At 41.1% G+C, this 20,810-nt stretch overlaps 7 non-coding genes across 7 annotated transcripts; all 7 read left to right on the forward strand.

Moving 5' to 3' along the window:
• The first annotated feature begins 2,977 nt into the window (after window positions 1–2,977).
• Window positions 2,978–3,070, forward strand: trnay-gua (transfer RNA tyrosine (anticodon GUA)). The gene is made up of 2 exons: window positions 2,978–3,014; window positions 3,035–3,070. It is a non-coding gene; the product is annotated as a tRNA-Tyr (tRNA).
• Window positions 3,071–3,336: 266 nt separating this feature from the next.
• On the forward strand, window positions 3,337–3,429 carry trnay-gua (transfer RNA tyrosine (anticodon GUA)). Its single transcript has 2 exons — window positions 3,337–3,373; window positions 3,394–3,429. It is a non-coding gene; the product is annotated as a tRNA-Tyr (tRNA).
• Window positions 3,430–3,559: 130 nt separating this feature from the next.
• On the forward strand, window positions 3,560–3,652 carry trnay-gua (transfer RNA tyrosine (anticodon GUA)). The gene is made up of 2 exons: window positions 3,560–3,596; window positions 3,617–3,652. It is a non-coding gene; the product is annotated as a tRNA-Tyr (tRNA).
• A 320-nt stretch (window positions 3,653–3,972) lies between these two features.
• trnay-gua (transfer RNA tyrosine (anticodon GUA)) lies at window positions 3,973–4,065 on the forward strand. Its single transcript has 2 exons — window positions 3,973–4,009; window positions 4,030–4,065. It is a non-coding gene; the product is annotated as a tRNA-Tyr (tRNA).
• Window positions 4,066–4,407: 342 nt separating this feature from the next.
• On the forward strand, window positions 4,408–4,500 carry trnay-gua (transfer RNA tyrosine (anticodon GUA)). Its single transcript has 2 exons — window positions 4,408–4,444; window positions 4,465–4,500. It is a non-coding gene; the product is annotated as a tRNA-Tyr (tRNA).
• A 314-nt stretch (window positions 4,501–4,814) lies between these two features.
• Window positions 4,815–4,907, forward strand: trnay-gua (transfer RNA tyrosine (anticodon GUA)). Its single transcript has 2 exons — window positions 4,815–4,851; window positions 4,872–4,907. It is a non-coding gene; the product is annotated as a tRNA-Tyr (tRNA).
• Window positions 4,908–5,037: 130 nt separating this feature from the next.
• Window positions 5,038–5,130, forward strand: trnay-gua (transfer RNA tyrosine (anticodon GUA)). The gene is made up of 2 exons: window positions 5,038–5,074; window positions 5,095–5,130. It is a non-coding gene; the product is annotated as a tRNA-Tyr (tRNA).
• The last annotated feature ends 15,680 nt before the right edge of the window (window positions 5,131–20,810 follow it).

A 20,810-nucleotide genomic window follows, 5' to 3' on the forward strand; every position in this document is an offset into this window, starting at 1 on the left:
TCTTATTTGAATTCAAAAGCTCTTCCTCTCTAATATGGCTCCAGCACACACAGTCATCTATAACCTAAACAAGTGAATAAAATTCCCTTTTCAAACACATTTAGCCCAATTTTAACCTTGACATCTCAACATGTTTTGACCTGCAAATCACTAAATCAGGGCTGTTAATATTTCTAGACCAAGTTCATATAGAAGATGAGCTGCAAATTTAGTTTGCATATGCTGTGAATGTAAAACAGCTTAGTTGTTGTATGACCTTCAATTTTTTTTTTTTTTTTCTAAAGGGAAAGAGCCGCCCAGTACATGTGGCTTCTGCTGGTCAGCACTGAGTGGATGAAGGTTTTTTTTTTCAGCTTCCACATTTGGATCAATATCCAACAACCTCCAACAACAACAATGCAACAGAGAATCCATTCTTCCATGACACAATAGAGTAAAAAAAAAAAATCCACACAATTGTACATATATAAAAACCTACAGGCATATCAGTTATTGAGTGACACTAAAACACCCCAAAAATAAATGTAAAAATGGGCTAAATTGGATATCACTCCATTTTACAGATGCAGCTAATTCAACAAATTAACAAATGAGCCAAAACACGGCACAATACTGTGAGGCAAGTTCATTTTCATTAAATGATAACACATTCCAGCCAATTCAGTTTTTTTTTTTGTGTTTTTTTTTTATTATTTGCGTATTCATAAATTCCGGGCACGGGCGCATGAACCTCAACCTTTGTTAATATGAATATATTGTGAGGCATTTGCATAATCCACTTCATAATCCACTGCAGCACTCGGCGGTAACAAAGATAAGGAGGGGTAGCCACTGTTTCTCCTGGGAACGCTACACAGATAAACGGAGCAAAAGAGACCCACTTTCTGCTCCTATTATGAGATAAAAAAAACAGGAAGGCTTTGCAAAGTTTTCACTTTCCAATGCATTTCCCTTTTAGAGACAGATGGTGGTGGAATATCATTATTTGTATGTTTTTTTATTTTTTCTTGTTTTTGTTTTTTTTTTTTTATTTCACAGACGCTGAAATTTACTGAATTTCCACAGAGACGATGTGCATGGGTTATTTATGTATCCGCCACAACACAGCATGCTGATTTTATTACCCCGCTGAAAGATGCTTCTCGCGGAAAAATGTTTTTCACACAAAAATTGAGAAAACTCCGGTGTGCAGCGGGAGGAATCACAGGGCGACAAATGAGCAAACAGAGAGCAAACTCCCAGCTCGTCCTGAACATCACTAATGAGACTCCTTTCAGCTTCAATATGGATGGAAGAGTGTATATGTGTGTGTGCGTGTGCCTGCATCATCTGTGTGTGTGTGTGTGTGTGTTTGGACAATGGCAACACTTCCTTTTTGGCCTAAATGGCAGGGAGCCCCAGCCATTGTGGCCTGATTAGGGCTCCCATTCAAGCTCTCTGGGATTTCTAATTGTGGGGCCTTGTGCGGCGAACTCCCCCTCACTTCCCACCCCGCTACACTCCCCTCACGACTACTGTAAGACTTAATGAGACACAATTACTGCCCCCTAGGAGTCCTAGAGCGAGCCAATCACAAAGAGAGACAGAGACCCCCAGTGAATGGCCACTCAGAGGAGAAAGAGACAGAAAGAGGGAGCAGGAGGGAGGGGAGAATCACAAGCCCTTATTGTCCAGAGAAAGCACAGAGAGAGAAGCCTTTTTTTGGAGAAATATAAATGTTTTTATTTAATGCCGGCTCATAATTAGGCCCCTGAGAGGGAAAGGGAGAGCCAAAGGAGTGGAGAGGGTGGGGAGTTCAATAGGGAAAAAGGCCTGTAGGTACAAAAGACGAAGAATGACATGTTAGACGTGCTTAGGAGGAGGAGAAGGGAGGGAAGGTGGAGGAGGAGGAGGAGGAGGATAGGAGAAAAGAAAAGGGGACAAATAGATACTGAGGTGAAAAAACACAGAGGCAGAAAAAGAGAACAAAACCAAGTGGAAAAACTTGACAGGACTTTCTTCTTTTCTTCTCTTTTTTTTATATTGCTCTAAGCCTATTTGGCGTGGGAAATGGCCTGACATTGAATGATGCGTGCCAGGCGGAGTGAAAAGCCGGGGCAGTGGCTGTGTGTCTGGCAGGTCTGGCACTTCACGTTCGCTTTCGAGAGGTGAGATATTCCTCCATTCGAGGGGCCTTTCTGCTGAAACTGTGTGGGAAGCAATATTAACAGGGACTACAAGAGCTTGGATTTAGAGAGAACCTCAATAAAAAAGAAAAAAGAAAGAAAAAAGGCTCTTGACTGTATGGGAACATTTACTGTGTTATTCCTCTAGAAGAGTACAGATATTGTTGTGAGCAGTCATGTCTGGGGATTTTGAAACGTTCGCATGGAAAGGGGAGGTTTATTGCGAAAGTTGAGCCTCTGTATGATGTTCGCAGACGAGGAATATCTACGATAACAGATGTCACTGACCCAATAAAAGACTAAACGTCAATCAGTTCTCTGGAGAAATGCTGCATTCTTGGTTGAATTCAGTTTGCAGCACAATGCCCAACCAGCAGGAGAGGAGGCAGGTGTGACCCCCCACACACACACACACACACACACACACACACACACATACACACACACACATACACACATACACACAAAAACAGAGTAAATAATAAAAATAAAAGGCTTTTTAAGACGTCTGCATTGATTTTCTCAAGATGCACTTGTGGATAGAAAGAGCTGCATTACATTTTAAAACTGTTTGGAAAAACCTAACTGGACAATGTTTGTCTTTTGGCAAGAATTTAACCTGTGAAAATGTAGACTCCGACAATGTCAACGTTTGGCTTCCCCACACACACACACACACACACACACACACCAATATTTAGCATTACAACAGCTATTTCTTAAGAGCAGAAATGATTTCAGTGGAGGTGGTTTGAGCCACACAAGAGATGTCTATGCTTCCAATATTGTCGTTATATATAATCCTGCCTGTTCCTTCGATAGCTCAGTTGGTAGAGCGGAGGACTGTAGGAGAGCAGAGCAGTGCTGACATCCTTAGGTCGCTGGTTCAACTCCGGCTCGAAGGAGGAAGCTTTTGTAGGTGTAGAATAACTGTCCAGTAGACAAATTAAAAGCAAGCTGGTGTATCCCCCATACTGAGCATTTTCATTGTGGCAGTCAGCTCTCTGTAAATAATGTCACCAACTGAAGCTTGGGCCTTACTACTACAGCTGCAGCTTGGTAATAACGGCTGGTATCAGGTTATCACAGATCCATGGCATTATCGTATATTTCGCTAAATGCTAATGTTTATGCTTACAATTTTACTGTTACACAACATGATATACACACCCCTTCGATAGCTCAGTTGGTAAAGCGGAGGACTGTAGGAGAGCAGAGTGATGCTGACATCCTTAGGTCGCTGGTTCAACTCCGGCTCGAAGGAGGAGGCTTTTATAGGTGTTACAGAGAATAACTGTCCAGTAGAAAGGCTGAAATTTCTGTTTCTCCACATGATTTCTAGCATCTTTAACAATAAAGTTTCTTTTTCGGCAGTACACGAACAGATTTATATACCTTCGATAGCTCAGCTGGTAGAGCGGAGGACTGTAGGAGAGCAGAGCAGTGCTGACATCCTTAGGTCGCTGGTTCAACTCCGGCTCGAAGGAGGAGGCTTTTGTAGGTGTACCTAGATCTGTCCAACCTACAACATGCTGATGCGTTCCCCATACAGAGCATTTCCACAGTGCCAGTGAGGTGTTTGGAAGAATCAACCATGTTAATAATGACTAGTCCAGCTGCAGGTTGATGATGTTGCCTGATTTGACATTATTGCAGATATGTGGCTTGATGTGTATTTGGCTAAATATGCATCAAGAATTTGTAGAGATGTTCATGTTTACAACTTTATGATTACACAACATATATTGTTGCGTTCATCTTTAACAATAAAGTTTGTTTTTCGGCAGTACACAACTAGATTCCTATACCTTCGATAGCTCAGTTGGTAGAGCGGAGGACTGTAGGAGAGCAGAGCAGTGCTGACATCCTTAGGGCGCTGGTTCAACTCCGGCTCGAAGGAGAAGGCTTTTATAGGTGTTACAGAGAATAACTGTCCAGTAGATAAAGTAAAAACAAGCTGATGCATCCCTCATACAGAGAATTTCTACGGTGGCAGTCAGCTCTTTGTAAATCATGTCCAGAAACTGAAATTTCAGCCTTTCTAGTCCAGCTGCAGGGTGATAATAACAGCTGGTATGACATTACTACAGATCTATAGCTTGATCATGTATATTGCTGATTAAGCATCAAGAATTTGTAGAGATGTTCATGTTTACAACTTTACCATTACACAACATATATTGTTGCGGTCATCTTTAACAATAAAGTTTATTTTTCGGCAGCACACAAACAGATTTTTACACCTTCGATAGCTCAGTTGGTAGAGCGGAGGACTGTAGGAGAGCAGAGCAGTGCTGACATCCTTAGGTCGCTGGTTCAACTCCGGCTCGAAGGAGGAGGCTTTTATAGGTGTACCTAGATCTGTCCAATATGCTGATGCGTGCCCCATACAGAACATTTCCACAGTGCCAGTGAGGTGTTTGGAAGAATCAACCATGTTAATAATGACTAGTCCAGCTGCAGGTTGATGATGTTGCCTGATTTTACATTATTGCAGATATGTGGCTTGATTGTGTATTTGGCTAAATATGCATAAAGAATTTGTAGAGATGTTCATATTTACAACTTTATGATTACACAATATATATTGTTGCGGTCATCTTTAACAATAAAGTTTATTTTTTGGCAGTACACAAACAGATTAATATACCTTCGATAGCTCAGTTGGTAGAGCGGAGGACTGTAGGAGAGCAGAGTGATGCTGACATCCTTAGGTCGCTGGTTCAACTCCGGCTCGAAGGAGAAGGCTTTTATAGGTGTTACACAGAATAACTGTCCAATAGAAAGGCTGAAATTTCTGTGTCTGGACATGATTTCTAGCATCTTTAACAATAAAGTTTCTTTTTCGGCAGTACACAAACAGATTTATATACCTTCGATAGCTCAGTTGGTAGAGCGGAGGACTGTAGGAGAGGAGAGCAGTGCTGACATCCTTAGGTCGCTGGTTCAACTCCGGCTCGAAGGAGGAGGCTTTTGTAGGCGGAGCAATTACAGAGAATTAGGGTCCTGATAGATAAAGTGAAAAACAGAGCATTTCAGTGTCATCACAGGACAGCTCTTAGTACAGGTGTGAATGCATTTGAGAGCCGATCATTCAGACCATATTAGGAAGTGGTCGGCTTCACACTGTTTTAGCAGTGTGAAGGCAAATGCATCCTGGGCCACACTGAAGGACCAGCTACTAACTAACCAGTCTGATTAGTCCTGCCAGTTTCATAATGAACCAAAAATATTTCACTGTTTCAAATATTTAAAACCTTATTTCATTACAAAACTGTGGGCAGTGCAATTATTTACCCTGGTGATGGATGTTAAAGCCAGGTGTGAACAGGGCAGTGAGTCCACCTGGCGACTAGTTTACAGTTGTACGAATTTTTTTTTTTGTGAAGTTGCTTCACAACAGTTAAGGTGACATGCTACACATCATTTGACGCGTTAGTTTCCAAAACCATCCAAGTACATTTATAATCAATCAGTAATGTAACCCGTGAAACATCTATCATAGCTTTTTTTTAACTCACTGCTGTTCTCTCTCTCTTTTTCTCTCTCTCAGTCACACTACATTCTGTAAACGTCTGAAAAAAAGCCATAAGGAATATTATTGTAAATTTAATACATCTTTTATCTATCTTATATATAATATAGTAATATTATATAGTAACATTATATATTTTGTATATCTATCTATATTTTAACAGATAGATGAAGCCAGAAATATCATGTATTCCGTGTCTGAAAAAGGCTTTAGACTTATTCCTTTGTCTGTATGGTGCATCTACTGTTTGCTCCAGATGTCACATTGGATGGAAGTGTGGCTGCATTGAAAGTGTATCACCACTACAATTTTTCTTGTTTTTCCCACTTTTTAGATTTGATTTATTTTCTTTGTCATGTTGTCATGCAGCCTTAGAGGTAACTGGCCAAATACATGTTCCCTGGATTCCTTCTTTCCTCACTCCTTTAATTGTGTCTTATGATGGAAGATCTAGGACATGAGGAAAAGACTTGAGTAAAAGAGACATGGCATTTAAGACAAATGAGACACGTTTCTCTTCTAGAATAGTTTGTTGAATTGAAACTCCAACCTGCAACACGCTCACTCTCTCTCTCTCTCTCACACACACACACACACAGACACAAACATGCACTCACACACTGACTTGGCCCCATGCTCCTTTCAGTGAGTGCGGCCTCTCAGCTGGTGACTGAACCCCCTTTGTTCGGCAGTGACCCTCTTAAGCGCAGGTTGAAGCCTGCAGCCATTCCACTTTGGATTTGGACCCTATCGCGTGTCACACGGCTAAGTCGACCAGGACCGGGCCTCTTCACACAAACGCACAGCAACAATTATCCATTCAAATGACAATGAATGCTGCAGCAGGGTCTAAGCTAAAATAACTGTTTCACCAACGTTATGAGAAGTAATTTACTGTGCTGCTGCAATGAGTTTTAAAGCCCCCTTTTCCCCAGAAATGCCAAACTATTTCAATTGCACAAGATGAACATACTAAAACACAGCTACTAATTCTTTGCCAACTAGTTGTCCTTCCAATGGCTGCACCAATTAGCTGCTAATGCTAATGGCTGCAAATACAATAACTGACCAGGTTAAAGACTGAGCTAATGTTTCCTTTAGCCTTTCAGCTAATTACGACAAGTTCCAAGTGGTAATTATGATGGAAATTTTTTAATTTTTCTGAGTTTTTTAACACAAATATATATATATAAAATTTGGTGCCAAGTGATCTGGGGTGTTTTGAAATATAGAGTTCAGAGACTTGGAGAATCAATGCCAAGAAGCACTGAAGCTGTTCTGTTGGCTCATGATGGCTAAGCGGCAACCTCCAGGGCTGAAAAATGAAGCTATCAAGGAAGTGCCAAAAAAAGTTCCTCGAATGGCCACTTGCAGCTGGACGCCAAAAGTGAGTCAATCCCCATAGACTCCCATGTTAAAATGCCCAACTTTACAGCAGAAATAAACATTAAACATACAACAGTTTTGGTCTCTAGCTAATTTCCTCCTTCATGACAACTGTACGGGGGTGAATTTTTAATTAACCCATTTACATTTTATTAAGTCTTAAAGTTATGTTATGCAAGTCTCAGCTCCAGTAAGGTGGAGTCAGGCGGTGCCAGGATGGTGACGGCGGAGCAAAACTGCTCCTCAGGAACCTATGGGAGACATCACGGAGGCTATTTCCATCTTTATATACAGTCTACAGTGGTGGCCCAACACCTTAGTAAGAAACTTCATGTTGGTTTTCCCTTTAATTTGTCACCCATCTGAAGCTCAGTGCTAAAACTATTTTATCACTGTACAGGTGACACATTTTCCTGGTGCCTGACTTGCAGTGATGTGAAGTCACGCAAATGGTAACAATGGTAACTATTTCTTTTTAACCTTTATACGGGAAAATATAAAGTTAAGCACTGGTTTTTCCATCTTTGTTGACAGCAGTGGGTATGCTTTCATTAATTGATAATTGATCATTTTACCTCAAATACTGTTGTTGCTATGGAATAATGGAGTTGGACAGGCTGACATATCATGCAATTTAAATCAATGTCCTAATGTGTTTTTGAAGTGAGTTAGTGATTGATAGTAGATTGTTTTGTGTATGTTGCCTGTGTGTTTCATTCACCAAATTTTGCTAATGACATGTTGCTATACGGAGGTGTACGCAGAGAATGGAATTCATTTAATCAAATTGATGCTCTCATAATAATCAAGTAAAATTAATTTGAAAAATATCACTGCTCGGGTCTCAAGATGACGCCACAAGAAGCAACACATTATTTTCAAGTTCATTTGTACTGGAAACAAGTGAACTAGATATATTAAAACTCTCAGAACAAGTGAACTTTTTTTACAGTACAAGTTCTTTTTTTTCTTTTTTTTTTCTTTTTTTTAAGAGCGAGTATCAAAGACCTGCTCAGATGGTTTATTTTTGGAGCTGCCTTTAACGTCTCCCTTCATATGACTGTCAGCCTGTTGCTGCTGGAACAACAACCTCTGACACCTACAAAGTGGAAAGTGTCTTTGTCAGTTTCAAGTGGCTCTCTGTTGGTTTCATCAGCTTAATCAGGTCCAACTGTGACTTAGATTGACAGGTCATATGTCAAACGTTGATGTTTCACAAAGCGGCACAGATTTCCTGGAGTTGCTTTTCAAACCTTCCCTTATTTATCCAGGAAAAGTTTGCTAATCCCTCGTGCTTCTTTTTTTTTTTTTTTCATTTCCTTGATTTCACTCATTCAGCTGCTCACATTGAGATCTGGGAGCAGCTCAGAAGATGTCAAAAGCAAGTCAAGTAACAAATCGCAGCTACCTACATTAGGTGAAATGCCTTTTTACCTTTAGTTATGCTTTGACTGGATTTTTAAACTATTCTCTACGTAACTACTGACTGACTTATGGTGGCTAATGCTTCATTGTGTGTGTGTGTGTGTGTGTGTGTGTGTGTGTGTGTGTGTGTGTGTTGTCCTGTAAAATTTTTAATTAAAGGGGCACTTCACAGATTTTACACATCAAGGTCAGTTTGTCACTATGCCTCTGTCTCACTCTCCACTCTGCCACACCTCCTCATCAGCCTCACTGTCCTCACCTGTTGCCCCCAGCTGCACCCCATCTCCAATCAGGCCAGTATATATGCATCCCCGGTTCACTCGCGCTTTGCCAGATTGTTCTTAGTGTCATGCAAGACTTTCCAGCGTTCAGCTCCAGACTGACTTCCCTGTAGCGATTCTGCTCGTCCCTGACCATCCTGCCTCATCTCCTCCTGGTCCCCGTCTGCCTGTCCCTGTGGCTGTTTGGCGTTCTCCAGCTCTGACATCGCAACATGAGTGCTTCCCTGCTGGCTTCCCTGTGTGTGTGAGCATCCCCAACCCGCTCCACTCACCTGCTCGTCAACATGGCATTTCCGGCCCCTGCCCCCTTCCTCTATCCCCAATACCCACCTGTGAGCAATATCTCTGCTGGTTCATTAATAGAAGTCTTTACCAGCTATTCACCTGTTTGGTTGTGCTGCAATTGGGTCCTACCACACCACCTTACACAGTTGTAATGGGGAGTAGGACTCAGACAATTGTCTAACAATTCCTGTGGCTCTAGAAGAGATTTGTCAAGTCTGAGAAAATAACCCTGACCCACCATCAAGTTGAATTATGGGACTTATAAATAATTAACCATTCATGTATTTTTTTTTTTTTTATGTCTCTTGCAAGTCTCCCGACTTTATGAAAGTGTAGTATTGAATCTCTGAAGTGGCCCTTTTAAAAGCAAAATTAAATTCTGGTGTTTGAGGAGGAACATGACTCAAAACATCCTGTACATGAACCAGCAACTTTTTACGCACAGAAAACCATTAACATTTAAATTAGTAAATTGCAATCTTATTTCTCAGTTTAATTTCACCAGTAGGCTGAACGGTCTTTATATTTGAGAGGATTTTACTTTCTTCCCCTCTGAAAAATGTAGCAGGTGCTAACGGGTCTTTACTTTTTCTTTCATGCTGCTGCAGTACCTCAAACCAGAGTACACAGGGGTTACAGTCTGGAGGCAGATGCTGCCATGTTAGAGAATCCATCGTTTTTTTTTTTTTTCTTGCTCCTAGTTGCAAATATAAAGCTCTGTACGTGCTGCAGTGTATTAGCATCAGTTAGCTTTAACCAAATTGTTTTCCACTGTATTAAAATAAGTTTATCAGAGATGTAATAATAATCACAAAGTAGAAATTAGAAAGTGGAGTTTAAATAGAAAGAGAGAGCGCTTTGATCAGGGATCAGAAGTTGCTACTACACTCCACTCACATATTCTGATTCAAACCAGTGAACTTCCAACAGCAGCTTCCATCTCAAACCCTCAGGCTGGAGTTCATGTGTGCAGCTGGAAGGATGACTATAGCCTGCTCTTCTTTGGAGAGTGAACAGTTTGAAAGCACTGATACTGTACGTCTTTCCATTAATATAAAAATAACTAGCTTTCTCATTGCTGTGAATTAGGTCTACAACTAATACGACAACAACGCACAACTCATCATTATAGGAGATATTATTTACTATTTTCATTTAGTTTGTCTCCATCTTTGTAGGCGAACACCAGTTATGATGCTTTTTCACTGCATGTCCTCCAACCTGAACGACCACACAGGTCGTGTTTCTCAGCCCTCTGCTACGACCCGTGGGAGTGTCTCCTGAAATAGCGCCCCTATTTGCTTACTTTGGTTGACATGGTTACAATAATAAATGTGCAGACTGTAGTGAGAGAAGCGTACCAACCTTCGTCACCATGGTTACTATAATAACGGTCATGTCTCCACTTCCTCAACATTAGACCGTCTCGGTTGTCATGATTACAAAAATAACAATGTGGTTAACTTTGTCGAACGCTCGCATGGATAATAGAAACAACATAAACTGCTGCTTTCGCATGAGAATCTCTCTTCAAATTTGGTACAAACGTTCACTTGGACTCAAGGACAAACTGATTAGACTTTGATGGTCAAAGGTCAAAGGTTAAGGTCACAGTGACCAGAAAATACTTTTTAGCCACAGAAGTTATACAAAATCTCACAGGAATGGTTAATTTATATAAACACGGATGTAACCTGAAAGTAGTCTGAGTGAGTGGCGGTAATTCTAGTCATTAGTTAGATTTGTATGTGACAAGTCAAAATGTCTGCTCCAAAACACTGTTATTATCTTTTCCTGTGACAAACCATTTCCCCTTTATGCAAATGTACCTGATTATTCTTTAGATTAAACTAATGCATATTTCCCTCATTTCTGTTTGTTGTCAGGAGGTTGTTGTTTTTCATATTGACTCTCAATACTCTCATCTCCTTCTGTCTTTGACTCCTGCTACAGTCAGCCCCGTGTAGTGTAGTAAACACCATGAGAAAACATTAACAACGTGTGCGTGATAAATGATTACAGGTTGGTAATCATTATCCAGAGCATTACCGTTGAGTGGGTTTGTGCGGGAGGGAGGCTTTGGTGCAGAATTGTTTTATGGTTGTGATGACTTTTTCAGTTGAATTGTAGCTGCGATTACTTTTAATGTTTTTACTGTCTGTGAAGTGTCTGGTCCTGTACAGGTGAACCATTAAAATCTGTGATACATTTTCAAAAATCAGCTTCATGAGGATGTAAGAGCAGCAAAAAATAAAAAAAATTTTAAAAAAGGCCTGGAGCCAGACTGAGGATCAAGTTTTACTCTGACTGAAAGTGATGTCCTCTAAACGACAGATGCAGTCGGCCTCCACATGACAAAATGTTACTGTCACTCACATGTCAGTCGGTGTCGCTTTGGCTCCAGGAGTCTCCTCACAACAGCAGCACGGTAAACACTTTGTGAAGTAGTTTCTTTTCAAAAGTTGATGTTAAAAAGATGCTCAACAGCTTGATTGACACCAACTCTTATGAGGGAGGAAAAAAATTCAACAACAAATCAATTTTTTTTTTTTTAAACAACAGTCAAGTGTTACAGATTTGATTTTCTGCATGTGGGAAATGATGAATACAGAATTTCAAAAAAAAAAACCACCTCATTTAAAGCTGCAGTGAAGGTGTGAAGTAGTTCAGGACAGATTGCCCTTTGGTAATCATTATCCAGCATTTTAAATCTTTAAATCCCAGTCTGCAGATCAGCTTCACTGAGAGTGCCCACCTTTACAATCTGTGTAAAACATTTACCAGTCTGCCCAGCGTTTTCTGCAGTCCAAGCAGTCCAACCAATTTATTATTAGGTCCTGTCACAGCTCAATCAGAGAGATAAGAGAGATTATATTTGAATCCTGAGGAATTTTTATTAAGTCCTTTATGAGGATTTTTTTTCTCCCTTTATCTTTTAAATCCTGTGCTACAAAATCTCTCCTGGTTGAGCTCAAAAAGCCATCAGTTAAAACTTGAGTTGTTCTACACAAATGTCTGTAAGGATAAAAAAAAAGAAGAAATGTTATAATAAGAATGATAATAACAGTATGGATAGTGATAGCTGATAATATATTTTAGTGTGTCACCTGACATCTTGGCTGACAAAAACAATTTACGCTTTCTGTGATTGACTGTCAGAGTGCAGGAAACAAAAATGGCCTCATAAATGTGGGTTTATTGTAGTTTACACCTCCAGACACATGCTGTTGCCTCAGTGCAGGTTCCAACATTTTATCACTTGTGATTCAAACCAGATTGCAAAAATATGTTAATGTAAGGTCGGTGAAAGTTATATTAACGCTGCTTTCGGCTGCTTGCATACATATATGCAGCTTTAGTCTTTCATCACCAATATTTATTTGAATAATAATTAAACGAAGAGACATTCGACAGGTTTTCTTTTCCAGTGTACAAGATTCAAACTGTACTTTCAGCCAATTGGCTCACCTGATAAAATGGTACTGTACAAAGGTCATAAGACTAAGGCATTGTTCTCTCTTTAATACCAGTTCAAAGGTCACACAGGTTTGATGCTCCAGTGGACCCTTTTGCAGCTCTCCCTGTTGACTATGAGCTTTGGCTGCTCTTGTTTTCACAAAATACAGTGAAAGCTGTCATGTCGTGGACAGTCTGAACTTGGTTTTAGCTCTCAAATGAGACAAAGAAACAAATGACATTTGTTCAACCTTGTTAAGTTGCTTTCTGCTACTAAAAACATTTGATCTCTGAGGAAGCAGGTGGCTCTTTCTCTTTATCACATGGCACTGTGATGTTAGGGCGTTGGGCTCGAAGAGCCAATAGGGACTCCCTGCTTAGGTTCAAATTCTGCTCACAGTGAGGCAGGTCGAAATGCTTAAAGTCTATATTTACCCTATTCTTACAACATTTGGTGACACACCAATGTAGTGTCTCAGGCGCACAGACAGTAGTAGCATGATACTGACAAGTCCCATAAACTCATGGTAAATGGAAATCACTTGCACAGCACTATTCTACCTTAAAGCTTCCATATTATAAAAGTAATATTTCCATGTATTTTTTGATTATAAAGCAGGTCTAGGTTCTATATTAATACTGTGAAAGTATCAAGGCCTCAGTCCACAGAGAAATGCACACAGCCTGTATTCAGAAACTGAGCACATTTGGAACTTTGTGAGGACACAACAAAGCAGTCACCATCCACAGCCATGCCCCAAGCCCCGCCCTCCTGGACCCACCATCCCAACTTTGCAGAATTTGGTTTCTCTGAGTATTTACTACTGTGTTTTTACTTGATCACTCAGAAAACAGTCATCTAATCAGAAGAGAGGCTCAGGGCCTCCTCTCTTCTGATTGGCTCACTGATCTGTTGTTACTAGACTAGCTACTACACACCTTCACACATTGATGACAGTGGAGCTGCAAAAACGGCACAACAAAATAGTTATTAGTCAAGCAGAATTATTAATGTGAGTCTATGAATTAACAATTTATGTTAACAAATGAAAGAGTTTACTTCTGTTAGCTTTCTAAATGTGAGCATTTGGGCTCAGCTCAACTTACAGCACATTAAATGTGTGTCCTTTAATTTCCTAAACTTTCTGATTGTCTCTGTGCTTGCGTGATGTGGTAAATGTTTCTCAGCTTCTTGCCCTGTCTGAATATTTTCAGACTGATGCTGCCATCTCACAGAGGAACACACGACAACACAACAGAAGCAGGTACCACACTCAGGTTTTTCTCTGCATACTGAAAATGTGTGTTAAACCAGGTGGATTGAAAGGTACGCACCCTCTACCCTCCCACACTAATTTCCTCTTTCTTTCTCTTTCTGTCTCCCTCCTCCATCTCTCCCTCTGCCCCCCTCCCTCCTCCCTCCCTGCCTCTTTCTCTCCCTCTCCTTCATTTGGCTGAAGCTAAATGTCTTGTGTGAGATAACATCACAGTAGGAAATTCCGCCTGTGTTGCCAGACTGCTCAGTTTTCTCCCCAGGGCTGGCAACAATGTGCGTCCTTCATAAGTGCCTCTGCAGCGCTCAGGATCTCCACTCATCCCCTGTGAGCCCGGTCAAAAGACCCGCCAGCGAAACCCAATGCCGCGGTCCGAGCTCCACAACAGAGCCGCAGCAGCTAGCCAGCGGGATTACTGCAAAGACACTGAAAAGTCCAGCCTACAATCATACATATACTTACATGACCACAATAATGTGGAGAGAGCATTATCAGAAGTCTGTGCTTACAAATCTGGGTCTTAACTTTGTCTGTTGTGCATTCCAGATTCTCTTTGGAAAATATGAATGGCCTTTAAAAAAAGACTGAAATGAACAGACTCGAGTTGGTTTCAGACGTATCTTTTACATCTTGAAAATGATCTTTTAATCATGTTCTTTTAAAGAATCACTTCCTGAAGCGGTGGGCCGTCAACCTCACAGCAACGAGAACACTTTGCACGTCATGTCAAAACATGTCATTTTTACACTATGGTCTTTGTAGATTAAACAAACAAGATATGACATGGTTTAAAGAGCTTTTGAGCTGTCGGATTTTATGACTGTTGGACAGGCTACTTTTTCCTCCTGTTTCCTGTCTTTGTCGTAAGCTAAGCTAATTAGCTGCTGCCTGTAGCTTCATATTTACTGTACAGACATGACAGTGGTATCGTTCCTCTTATATAAATTCTCTGCAAGAAAGCAAATAAGAGGATTTTTCAAAATGTCAACAATGTTCCTCTGCATAAAACATAACCCATACAAACATGACCCTTACTGGCAAGTGAAACAGATCTTTAAGGTTTAGTGGATTTGTCGAGCAAACAACCAGATATATTTCTGATCGTGTTGTTCATCGTTCAGTTGGTTCAGAGTGTTAACACTGACAGCGTTTTTGAACAACTCTTCACACTTTGCAACTGAATCTTTAAATCATAATTTAATTTACATCTCGGTAAAATATTGAATTGAAGATCATGGGAGACGAGACTTTCATTTGAAGCACAAGTCATCAATCTGCTCAAGTGGGCATTTTCAATAAATAGAAAGTTATAGTCACGCTGATCTTCAGTCAGCAGTCCCCATCCGTCTGGTCAGTTGTACTCAACACCCGCAGACCCTTACCTATGATGGCTGATGGTTTAAACATGCTCTTGCTAATGCACCACAGCAACAGCTCTTTCTTGTCATGTTTCTGTAGTGTCATTCATTCAGCAGGTAAAGAAATAAATAGTCAGAAGAGTCACAGAAAGTTTTAAAAATGTTTTTTTTCAACACTTGCCTGCAGAGGTGAAATCCCCAGAGACAATTTGTTTGTTTTGTTAAGACTCCGGAGAATTAAAGCCCACAGCATTTCTGACAAACGCACAGAAGCTGCAGATGCTCAAAGACGTGGAGGTGCTACCCTGTCAGCCGTCAACTGTGTTTTCAGAGACAGAGGCTGGAGCTGCGGCTCGGCGAGTAAAAAAGACTTATAGCTGTGCTCTAACGGCTTTGCATCAGAACATACAGTGTAATGGTCGGTTTACCTTCCAGATGGCTTCCACAGTGTCTGTCAACCACGAAGCTCGGAGCCTGCATCATTTTAACAGGCCGTGTCAAACAGTATTTATCTATTTCCTGCAACGTAAACACTGATTTAAACCCCTTAAGTCTCTATATAGTCCTCATCGTGGAGCGCCACAACACACAGCGTTACCGCGGGAACTAAACAGTTACCTCAAGCCTGCCGAGATTAGTGGCTTGTCGTCCGGGCAGGACGAAACGTTTGCGCGCTGTACGGTATAAAAGGCTTTATGTATTTAGGGTTGTGTCTCTAAATTTGGAGCGTCTGCGCCATGAGCGCTCGAGGCCCTTTGACAGAAAGGGAAGGAGTGTCTCGCTGTGTCAACGTCTGCGACCTTTGCAGCCAAGTTCAGGGGCCACACTGTTCGCTTCACACTGCCAAAAAAGCATGTTCCACTGAAATGCAGCAGGAAACGCATCCAGACTCCCTATCCGCTCGTAAGAGAGCGAGCGGCGGTGCACCGAGGCTGACTGACAACCAGCAACTTGGAATGAAGTAGCAGAATTATCAATCTGAGCGACCATTAGAAAACCGTACATTCAAAAGAGTTTTAAAATCCATTATTTTACTTACAAGTGTAAAAATGCAGCAGAAAGTGGAAAAAGTATAATTTCTCTACCATCTTAATCATATCTTTCAATAACTTTCTGTCAGTCATTTTGCTACATTGAATAAAAATATTTAAAGCGACTCTAATCAGGTGAAATTACCGCCCTCATTTGCAGACTAAGTTCCATTAGTCAGCCCTATAGCCTGGTGTTTTTTATGGGAGCGTCTGAACATTCGCAGCCATCTCGCCTCGGGGTTGGTTAGCCTTTGACAGCGCTATCTCGCAAATGAGGGACCTCGCGGCTGTAATCCTCGTGGAACGCTGCGCTAAATGCACCTGTTTGTCAGACTTATTTGAGGTGAGATAAGGTTAATTACGCTCCGGCGTGTGCTTTATCATCGCTAAGTGACATACCTGGAGTTTGTACAGGGGCCTGCACTTCCAGCTTCAGCTTGAAGAATGCCATTCAGGAGATGTAGAGCTCACTGAGAGATAACTGAGTTGTCATAAACACATGCTTCATGTTCACCTGTGATAATCATTCACTGTGAGCCAGGGGCAATGGGTGAAATACAGATTGTGATAGATGTCATAGAACTACAGTCACTGTAGTGTTATGTATGTACTGTATGTCTCCTCCACTATTTATCTGATGGTTGCAGTCATTGTTGAACCCCTCTCTCCCTATCCTCCCCCATCTTCTCATTCTTTTTCTCTTTACACCGTCTGATCTCCTCCTCCTCTTTCACCACATCGACCCACGTTCACCCCAATAATTCACTCCTGTCTGTCTGGGGTAGGCGGGGGCACTCTCAGTTTACTGTGAGCCTGTTGCTGTGTGTGTGTGTGTGTATGGACAGGAGGATTTGGGTTGACAATGGGCGTGGGTGGAGGTTTCTGCCAGGTTTCGTCTGGGTCAAGGTCAACTCGTCACCTTCCTGAGGAATGTGTCAATCCCCCAGGTACAAATGCTTGTACGTACAGTGGCTTCAGAGAGCAGCCAACACATTTTGAAGGAATGTGGAATGAGATAAATTCACAATTCACATTCACACAACAAAAAATATATCTTGTTGAGATGTGTAATAAATGTTTCCAGCAATTTTCAGGAATCTTTGATTTTAATCTGTTGAAGATAGTGGACTACCCCTCTCCCCTTTGCACATGCATCAGTATTATGTTTGTCTGCCAGAAGCTAAAAAGGACTATTTATCCAGTTTAACGCCACATTTTTACAATACACTTTATAGATCTTAGTTGTTTTCAACTATGTATCAACTAGGGTCAGCAACTCGCCCTTATTTCAATCCTAACTGATTGAGCTAACTGGGGGACGTTTCAGGTGATACAATTCTTCCACTGTAGGGAGCAGGTGCTTCTACGTTGGGCCTGTGATACCCCATGATCATTGTCCTAGCTCCAACTGATTATCCTTTAGAGTGTAAAGCAGCTGTGCCTCATTGTTAGTCCGGATCACTGGACCCGGGACTCACCCGACGGCTCGGGCCAGTCTCACCTCGTGGCGGATTGGCTCATCAATTAAATATAATAATAATTTCAGAGGATCCTGTGTGCAGCTGTTTTGGACCGAAAGTAATCTCAACTTCCAATTTCCACTGGAGCTGTCCAGCTCTGACGGGGATCCTAACGGCCCGGTTAGATTGGGTGCTGAGCGAGTCTAGCTGGTGCAGAAAGGTTATTTTTGCCTCAGCGAACAGGTCAGTCGTCTGATTGAGATCATGAATTATTCCCCCACGTGGACTCCCCCCCGAGATGGTGTCCCATGCGCCTCAGGGCATTCTCTGCTGCCTGTCCGGTGTTCGTTTTAGCTTTGATGGCGAGGGCAAAGACACAAACGGAAGTCCTCGGCCTATTGGCATTAGGTAAGGTGTTAATCAGTTGGACTTCATGTGTAAATGACCTTGGTTCTCCGCGCATGGTCGCCATTATATTATCTCACAACGCCAAATAAATTTCTCTTACTATGTTCCCGTGGGCCCTCATCTCCGCAACCGGGAAATGGAAAGCACCATCACGGTACATCATAGGGATCAGAGCATGTTCAGACCTGACCTTGTAGACCGCTGCTTGGAGCAGTGTATCGGGGTCCTGAAATCACCTTGGCAGGACAGCTGTCAGAGCTTGTTCAGCTAACCTCGGTTGTGCTCCATAATGACTCACCACTATGTCGCAAAGGCCGAGGAGACCCATCCCAAGATTGTTGGATTGATCGTGGACCACACGTCACAGCTCACGCTTCTCCCCTGCTGCCTGTGGCAGGTTTGCTCGCTGTGAACCCGGCGGCAGCCTCATTGCGGCATTTCTCACAAGCCCGGCTCTGTCCGACAGTGACATTTTCCAGACTGTTGACTTGTTTTAAATACAGTTATACTTGTAAAACAGCTGAATGTGAATGTCAGGAGACATATATAAATGAGGGGGAGGGTGTGGCATATATGGTATATATGGTATATATTTATATTATTTTATAAATAAGAGGCACTTTATTTTGTATTTTCACAGATACCCAATTCAGTTTAATGCTTTTTTTTTTTTTTAATTTCAGCAATACGCACGAGAGCAGCTGTGTGTATGTAAGCTATGGGTTTATGCTGCGTTTTTCAGTTGGCATTTATACCTTCATAGTAAAGCCACTCAAGACCAGCGAAGTCATTGTTGTTACTGTTATTCTTTCAGGTTGGTAATTGTCACCTAAAGCACATTCATATTTTATTAGTAATGTACCCTTTATAGTTATTTGTTTCTTTTGTTGAATCGTGCGTTGTTACTGTAAATTGTTTGTGGACGTAACGGCATATTTTGATGCAACCTTCGGGACGTTGATGTAGTTCCTTAATGTTTTAAGCTGTTATTTTAGTAATCTGTGTAATCTATATCGTGACAACATCTTAATCAGGAGTGTAGAGACTGTGATTGTCGGTGGTGCTGGTTACTTTTGTTTAAATATTCTAAATTGTTTAAGTTAAGTACTATTGTTGAGATGCTAATGACAGTTGTCACCCGTTGCCATAGCAACAATAAACTCTAATCTAACTGTACTGTAAATATGGACAAGGGACACTATGTAAATGATTTTAGTAGTTAGAAAATATATAGGATATATTTATTTTAACTTGTAATAGTGAAATTGGAGTCTTTTGATTAATTTATTTTCTATAAGAATTGTACAGAGAATGAGTTTGATTTTTTTTTAATATATATATATTGAGTCAGATGAGTTGGCAGTTATACCTTGATAGTAAAGCCACTGAAGACTGGTGAAGTCATTGTTGTTTCTTTTATTCTTTCAGAATAAAGGTATCCTCTTTCTTTAAATATATTCATCCTGAGTCCAGTGTGGTTCGTGTGTGTAACATTAACATTGTACAAAAACACCTTCATATATGGAAGAGACCACATACAAATAATTATTCAAATTAACCATTAAAAAAAAGTAATTTATCATGCATTTGCATGCACTGGTATACCTGCACACACACATATACACACACGCATGCATGCACGCACACACACACGCACACGCACGCACACACACACACACGCACGCACACACACAAAAAGTAAGTGTAGAGGAAGCTGTTACTTAAAGGGCTAACATGAATAAATTTTAGCAGGGAACACGTGTGTGTGTGTGTGTGTGTGTGTATGAGAGCGAGAGACAGAATGTGTGTGCATGGCTGACTGTTTACCCTCTGTGCAGATGTGTGTACGTGTGTGTGGGATATCTCTCTGAGTGTGGAAGTGTGCTTTGTGTGTGTGTGTATGTGGCTGAGTGTTTATTAACTTGTCTGTACAAATGTGTATATTAGTCAGATTTTTACCAAATGAGTAAAACGAGGCCACTTAAACCCTCCAGGAAATAAGCCGAGCCCTCAGACTCACACGCTGCGTACATGTTATTTTAAGCCCAAGTTACACATCATCTGATATCCGTCCTAAATGGCTTTTCCAGCTTCACTGCTCCAAGTATTCTGAGGTAGAAGGACAGCTGTTAAAAAAAAGAAAGAAAAGGGGGCCAACAGGTTTACCAGCGGTATAAAGAAAAGAAGGAAAAAAAAAAAAACACAAGGCCAGCTCCACTAAGATGAGGGAAACCTGCCAAATCCCCAATTCCCTGAGAAGGAGAGGGCAAGACCCAGGCACTACAGAGATTCTAGGCTACTTATCTCTTTTTAAAACATTTACACTCATGGCTTCAGTACTTCAGGGAAGTCGATCCTCCCAAATGTTCAAGACTCCATTTGATGAAGTGGATGACATGTTTGCAAAGCAGCCAGTGTAAATTTAAGAAATACTTGTTAAGTTAAAGTTGCTTTAAGACGCTGTTCTAAATCACAGTTGTATAAATACTTTTATTTTCAGTTACACAGCAGCATGTGTGTCGGTGACGTTATTTATCACTTACGTGATTTCAGTTCTTCTGGCTCATTATTTAATCGGCTGCCTTCATACCAGCTGTGGCGAATACAACCATGTTACCAGCCAGCAAACCAAATCATTTGCAGACTTTAGCTTTTAAAATTACACGTTAAAAGGATCACTGCTTGTACAAGACTATAACTCTCTGACTGCTGTACTCAGTCGGATATACTGCTCTATGAAAAGGAC

This window comes from Seriola lalandi, unplaced genomic scaffold (assembly GCF_002814215.2).
Source record: "Seriola lalandi dorsalis isolate HSWRI2012SDOR001 ecotype SW California unplaced genomic scaffold, Sedor1 jcf7180002054736, whole genome shotgun sequence".
Lineage (NCBI taxonomy): Eukaryota > Metazoa > Chordata > Actinopteri > Carangiformes > Carangidae > Seriola > Seriola lalandi.